The 7503-nt window shown below is 48.4% G+C and overlaps 1 protein-coding gene across 3 annotated transcripts in view; it reads left to right on the forward strand.

The window, feature by feature from the left end:
- Positions 1 to 2074: 2074 nt before the first annotated feature.
- Positions 2075 to 7503, forward strand: part of CRYBG2 (crystallin beta-gamma domain containing 2) — a 28344-nt gene continuing 22915 nt past the window's right edge. For all 3 annotated transcript variants that reach the window (XM_069079094.1, XM_069079095.1, XM_069079097.1), the window contains exon 1: positions 2075 to 2229. The gene's annotated coding sequence lies outside the window, so the exon portion shown is untranslated. The remainder of the gene's footprint in view (positions 2230 to 7503) is intronic.

Consider the following 7503-nt stretch of genomic DNA (forward strand, 5'->3'; position numbering starts at 1 on the left):
ACACACACACACACACACACACACACACACACACACACACACACACATACACTTCCACAGTCCCTCATACTGGCAGCCACTTTGCCCATAGAGGGATGGAGGGTTTTATGACCCTTTCTGCCCTTCACCCCGGCTGAGGGTTACACCTCTTCCCCCAAATGGGGTACAGCTCTTTTTAGTACTCAGCATTGGCCTGAGGTGAGCTCTCCCCTCCCATCCTGAGTGAGAGTCCTTGAATCATCTCTGATCTCTGACCCTGACTTCCTGTGTGACCCTTGGCAGGTAGGTAATTTCTTTGGGCTCCAGTTCCCCAAAGCCAGCCTCCTCCCTGCCTGGAAAGAGCTGTCGTAAGGACTCTGCCTGACTGGCACAGGAATTGGCACCTCCTACCCCCTAACAACAACAACAACAACCAAACAGCAGCCAGTGGCTGTGGGCGGGGACGCCAGGGAAGAGGGGCAGAGTCCAGGCCCTGCCTCTGGCAAAGGTGGGGCTGTATCTCATTAGTGGACAGGGCCAAGTCAGTCAGGACCCAATCACTGCCTCTTGGCTCAAGGCCTAGGCCCCTCAGCCCAGGGGGGACAAGGTTATTTACCTAAGGGTCTCCCCTTCTTGGGTAGCTCTAAAGCCCAGGACCTGTGCCAGCCAGGAGGCAAGGGGAATCATAAGATCTCAAAGGATTTAGGATACCCTCTTATTCTGTGAGGGTGTGGGTGGGGGCAGGGTGATGGGGAGGGGGAGAAATCAAGGCTCAGAGAGGGAAATGATTGACTGAGGATCACACAGCCAAAGGAGTGAGAGAGGTCAGGTTTGAACTGAGGTGTTCTAACTCCAAATTGGGCATTCCTTCCATGCCTCTAGAGGTGGAGACAGTGACAAGAGTAGTGGGAGGGAGCTAATAGAGAAATTTCAAGGAAAATGTGTCCACACAGCCTCTCTGGCCCCCACAGATCACTGGAGAGAGAGGTGGTCCAGATGGCCTTAACCCTGGCTCCTAACACTGCCCTCTGGGACCAAGCAGGAAGAGTTGTAATCCCTCTTCTAAATGACTGACCTCCATATTCTCAAGGCAGCAATCCTGTTCCCTCTTAAGGTTTCTCTTATCAGGTGAATAATTTCCAGGTCCTTCAACCAAGTCTCAGATGGCAGACTCAAGGTCCTTCTTGGTCGCCCTTCTCAGGATGAGATCGAGCTTATTGATAGCCTTCCTAAAATGTCTCCCAGAGCCCCTTGTCTTCTGACTTGAGCTGGGAGGACAAGGAGTCAAGGCTGCAGGCACTGGCCCCTGGTGCCTATGAAGTGTTACAGCCTGTGATTATTGTTCCCCCAGGAAGGCGTCCGGAGCAGCTCAGAATGGGACCTGCAGAACTGGGGCCTGGGCCGATGGCCCCGGAGAAGAAGCTTGGGGACATCCACTCGTTCCCTAGGACGACTGCAGAGACCAGCTGTGGGCAGTGCATCAGACCTTGCCAGCTGTACACCTACCCAATCTAAGGGCTCAGGGCTTGCAGGAATCCCAGGATCTCTCTCCCCGGTACGATCCCAAGAGGCTGAGACATCTGTATCTGGTCTCCTCAGACAACCCTTGATCTGCCATGGGGTAGATGGACAAGACAGGGGGTCCTTTGATGTGACTTCTTTTAGTAATAGGGGTGCTCCTGGTGAGGGCCTCCCAGAGGAGGCAGATCCTAGCCCAAGTGAGGAGATAGCAGGCCCCTGTGCCCAGGGGGGCAGCACCAACACCTCCAGCACCCCACAGCTCCAGGATTCTGTGAGGTCTGAGCCTACCCTCACTGGACCAGTTCCCTCTCTCACTCCTCAGCAAACAAAGAGCTATCATGATCATTCAATAGAAACCCCTGCATCTGGGAAGCCAGAGCCACCCCCTGATGGCCTGCTGCCAGCCAGGACCACCTGCTACCTTGTCACCATCACCCTGCAGGGGAAGAGAGGGGTGACTCCTGGGGAGGGCGGAGGGGAGCCAGAGTTAGTACCGTCAATGCCGTGGGAGCTGAAACCGGCCCAACCAGCTCCTCGCTCAGGCGGCCCTAAAGAATTCCAGGGCTGCCGGGCCAGGGTGCAGGCCCCTCCCCAGGAGCCACGCCTCATCACGGGGTGCCCCGACTCCTGGCCCTGGGAACCCCAGTTGAAACAGGACCGGTGCCCAGGGAGAGCAGGCAAGGCTGCTGGGAGCCAGGCCACTGAGACACCTGGATCTCTGGACAGAAGGTGAGTAGTGGAGGGGCTCTGTCTGGAGAGAGACTTCTGGTTTTCTTTGGCCCCATTCTCTGAGCCCTGCCTTCTCTTCCTAACTGGAGATTCATTCATTCCTTTCCTCTGGTCCTGAGCTCTATCCTTCCCCATCCCACCCTCATCCCACCCCCCATCCTGGGGACTGACCACACTTCTTTCTCCCTTCCTGATAGCCCCTCTATACCATCTTTCCTCCCAGCTGACTAGAGGCCAGTCCCTGTCTTGATCTCCCCTCCGTGTGGCTGGCCAGGGCAGTGCCCAGTGTCAGAAGGGAGTTACCCCATCCCCACCCTCTGAAGGGATCCAGAACCCAAATCCTGGCCTGGGAACCTGCTTCTAGTCTTATTTTGGCTGCCAAGATGCTGGGTGTCCTGGGGCAAGCTGTTCAACCTTCCTGGGCCTCAAGCTGTCAAGTGGATTAGGTGCTTGGTTGGTAAGGAGGTGGCAGGAAGATGCTTTGAAGTCTTGGGAGGCCTGAGCTGTGGAAGCTTGGGTTCAGATGAGTGAAGTTAGAAGGTTCTTAATTATCATTGAGCCCTACTCCCTTGATTTACGGAATGACAGAAGGGTTCTTCATCACAAGAATTATAATAACACTTAACAAAGTTAATTATTGATGCTCTGGGAGGAAGACAATGGCACCAAGGGCCCCTGAACTGAAGGAGGTGGGCAGCTTGGGAGGGAGAAAAGAGAGGGGAGCCTTGGAGTTTCTTTGGCCAAAAGGAATCCAGCCTAGGACTCAACTGTGGGAAAACCCACCAAGTGAGATCATATGACTGCAAAATATAGAGAGCTTCAAAATACTGAGTCTTGTGAATGTTTGGATCCTGAGGTTTCCCATCATGCCTACCTGTCTTCATCAGGAACCTTAGGGACCATGGTCATAGGAGAACTGGAAAGGACCTCTAGATTCATCTAGTTCAACCCCCTCATTTTATGGAAATTGAGGCCCAGAGCTGTGAAGTGATTTATCCAAGGTCACACAGGAAGTAAATGCCAGAGGCAGAATCCAGAGGCAGAGATTTTTTCCCCTACCATACCAAGTTGCCTCTCTAAGAGAAGGTCCTGTCTGAGTTTCTCTGATTCCTATTTCCATAAAAGTCTCCGGTTGTCTGAGAAAACAGATGTGTAAATGAATGAATGAGAAAAGAATTAACTATTTACTAGGTACCAGCCACTAGAAATATCAATGCAAAAGGGAGACAGTGTTTGCCCTCAAAGAACTTATATTCTAAACAGGGGAAAGACAATGTATGCAAGGGAATGGGGGGCTGAGGAAGGGAGTTTTGATCTGAGAGCCAGTATAGCTAATGGCTAGCATCTGGGTCACGGAGTCAGGAGAGCTGAGTGTAAACCCTGCCTCAGATGCTTACTAGCTGTGACACCATGAAAATGTCACTGTACCTCTCTTAGTTCCCTCATCTGTAAAATGGGTGCAATAATAGCCAGAGCATCTACTTTGCAGGGTTTTGGGGAAGACCGAATAAAACCCTGTAATAATAGAAATACCAGGTTTTATTGTTGTCTTGTTCATTTTTACCCCGGGTTAGGAAGCTTTTGCTCTCCCTTATCCCGGTATTTCCCCCCAGGTCCCCAGAGAAGACTGTGTGTATCTAAAAGACTTTTGGGTGAGGGGATTCTGAGAGGTTCAGGGTCTGAATCCCGGTCTTAACTCTTCCTGCCTTCCCACCCACTTTGCATTTCTGTGCCTCATTGTCCTCATCTGTCAAATAATGGGGTTGGACTTGGACACTTCTAAGGTCCCTTCCAGCACAGGATCTTTGATCCCAAGAGCTAGGTGATACCAAACCGATACTCTTTCCTCTCACTCCTGATTGTGAGGTCAGTGGGTGTGTTCATTGTTATGAAAAGCACAGAGATTATTTAATGTACTTATAATAAGTAAGCACTCTTATCTCTATGGCACCTCAAGGTTTACAAGAGATTTTCACATCTCATTTTGCAGATGGGGAAACTGAGGCTAAGAGAAATATTTTATTAGTGCTCTGGTGGAGGAAAAAACAAAACAAACAACAGAACCCTGAGCTGGTAACCAGAAGAGACCGAATTCTGCAGACAACTTGCTGCATGACTTCAGATAAACTTTTCTTTACCACTTTCCATCTCTGAGCCTCAGCTTCTCCATCTACAAAATGAAGACAGCAATACTTGTACCATCCACCTCACTGGGGCTATTGGGACAGTCAAATGGCAGATTACGTACAGATTCGGAGTTAGAAAAGACTTTAAAGTCAATTAGTCCTCTCTCTTTTCTTTTTGAAGATGAGGAACTGACCTGCAGAGAGAGGTCCTGACTCGAACAAGGTCATAGAGACATAGAGAGTAATCAATCAGTGAGCGCTTCCTGACATGCCAGGTGCCCTTCGAGGTGCTGGGATACAAGATGAGAGGTGAAACAATCCCTGCCCTCGAGACTCTTGCAATCTGTTGGGGAAAGCAAACTATACATAGTGTGCTTATAGTATATACATGTATACCATATACAGTATATACATATGCAATATATACATGTATACGGTATACAGCATGTTTATATTATAAACACATGTAATATATATGTATACTGTATATAGCATGTGCGCGTATGTGATATATACATATACAATATATACATGTATATCATATATAGTATCTACATGTATAACATATATGTATATGCAGTGTATACAAAATAAAGACATGGTCATTTCTTGGGGAGGCATTGGCAGCTGGGGAAAGGTAGGGAATAAGAAAGGAATGAATATAGGTTGGATGTGACCAAGACTTGGAAACATTCTGGGATCCTAAGAGGTGTTGGTGAGGAAGGAGTGCATTCCAGGTTTGGGGAACAGCCTATAGAAAGGAAGGAGATGGGGCCAGAAGAAGTAAATGTATGGAGCAGCAAGAAAGCCCATTTGACTGGACACGAAGAGAATTAATACGCAATAAGTCTAGAAAGGTAGATTGGAGTCAGATTGTGAGGGCCTTTACATGCCAAACAGAGAAATTTTGTATTTGCTTCTAGAGGGAACAGGGAGCCACTGGAGATTATTGAGTAGGAGAGGTGAGATCATCTGCACCTTAGGAAAATCACTTTGCCTGCTCCATGGAAGGTGGAGTGGAGTGGGGAGAGAGCAGGCAGGGAGATGATCAGGAGGCTGTCGTAATAGTCTGGGTGAGAGGTGAGGAGAGTCTGAACCAGGGTGGTGACTGAGTAAGTGGAGAGAAGGGGAGGGTTGTGAGAAATGTTTTTCAGGTAGAATCAACAAGACTTGAAAATCAATTGGATATGGTATTGTTGTCGGTGTTATTGGTCCTAAGAGGACCAATGATACCCTGAGGGTAATGACTTGACTTGCCCTTGCACATGAATTGGATTTAAGCTAGGCAGAATTGAGCCAAGCTGTCACCTTCACTCTCCTCCAGTGTCTTGCCCCTGGACTTTGATCTGGATGTGGAAAGCGAAGGAGAATGTGGATTGAAGATGACGTTACAGTTAGGAGCCTGCCGTGACTAGGAGGATGGTGGTGTTCTCAACAGAAGTATCATTACAGGGATTTGAACCCAGGTCCACTAGGCTTGGAATCAGAGGATTTGGATATGAATCCTGGCTTTTCTCCTTACTCACTGTATAAATCCCCATGGGCAGGTCCCTTAACCTCTGCACCTCAGTTCTTCATTTACAAAATGAAGGGATTGGATGACCTCTAAATCAATATCTATTTATATCATATATTAATCTCTAGTAGATATAAATACATGTATATGTTAACCTATTTATATTATATATTGATCTATTTATGTTATATATCTCTCATTTTATCATTTCAAAGGCCTTGTGGGGTAGATAGAGCAAATATTGTCATCATCCTCATTTGACAGATGGGGAAAGTGAGGTCCATAGAAGTAGTTTATTTAAGGTCACGCATCAAGTTTTTGGTAAACTTCAGACTTCGACCCCGATGTTCTTATCACCACTCCAATGCTTTTTTTCCTCTCTCAACCTCCATTTCCCCATCTGCAAAATGACCTGGTTAGTTTGATGGTCTCAAAGCCTTCTTCTAGATCTAATGTTCTATATTCCAAGGCTCTTCCCAGATCTTAACATTTTATGTTTTAAGGTCCCTCCCTCCCAGCTCTAGTATTCTATGCATCAACTCTCCCTTGTCTACCAAGATAGAGGAAGGTGTTGGAGAGAATTCTGAAGGTAAATGCAACAGGCAACTGAAGAGATTATAATGTCCTCATCTCCTAAGGCATTTGATGTTCTAAGGTCCCTCCCATCTCTGACATTCTGAAACACTTTCCATTCCTAGAAATGTCCTGCTCTTTCTCTATTCTTCTTCCTTTTCCCGTGCTCACCTCCATCCCCAATTGCCCATAGCAGATGGTGATTGCTGGGCCTAGGGATGTCCTTGAGTAGACCCTGGGTAAGGCTGCTTCTCAACTCATCTGGGACTCAGCTTTGGATAAGGAGAGAGAAGGGTCAGGGAGAAGGGAGGAGAGGTCAGAATAGGGAAGAAGCTAGGGTGAGGCCATGGGTGGCCCCCACCCAGTCCTCTCCCTATCTATTTTTGGTCCCAGGTGCATAATGATAGACTCTGTGGAGTCCCAGCTGGAGTCTGCTGCCCCCCACAGTTTTATACCCCCACTCTGCCAACTCCCCTGTGAACACCCTTGAGTACAGGGGTGGATGGCATTGGAAAAAGGAGAGGTGTGTGTGGTTGGGGGGGGGGGTGACAAGGACAGATGGGTTTCGGTTGTATCTGTGGTAGCAGATGGGTGTGTGAGTGCGGGTGTGAGTAGAGACTGGTTTGGCCCAGTTTTGGGGGTGACTCACAGGTGAGTTGAGGGTTTTGTTGGACTTGTTGGATTAGGCATCACTTCTCCACCCCCCTTCACTTCCCAGTCCCACAGGCCATGTTTTGAGGGTACTGGTTATCTTCCATCCTTCTTCCCCATCCCCATCTCCACATACCACTCTAGGCTTCAGCCCCTGAGGATCCAACCATGGTTAAGGTGAGAGTGGGTGAGATTCCAAGATACCTTCCTGCCTTCTGCCCATGACAGACAGTCTGGAAGTTCTGTCTCTGTCTCTGTCTGTCTGTCTGTCTATCTCTCTCTCTGTGTCTCTCTGTCTCTGACTCTCTGTCTCTGTCTCTCTCCTCTCTGTCTCTCTCTTCTCTGTCTCTGTCTCTGTCTCTTTCTCTCAAAGTTGAGTTTCATTCCCTCACCAAGTCTTCCATTACT

Source organism: Petaurus breviceps, unplaced genomic scaffold, assembly GCF_028583685.1.
Source record: "Petaurus breviceps papuanus isolate PSGF00001 unplaced genomic scaffold, PetGlider_PUasm1.0 91041, whole genome shotgun sequence".
Classification (NCBI taxonomy): Eukaryota; Metazoa; Chordata; class Mammalia; order Diprotodontia; family Petauridae; genus Petaurus; species Petaurus breviceps.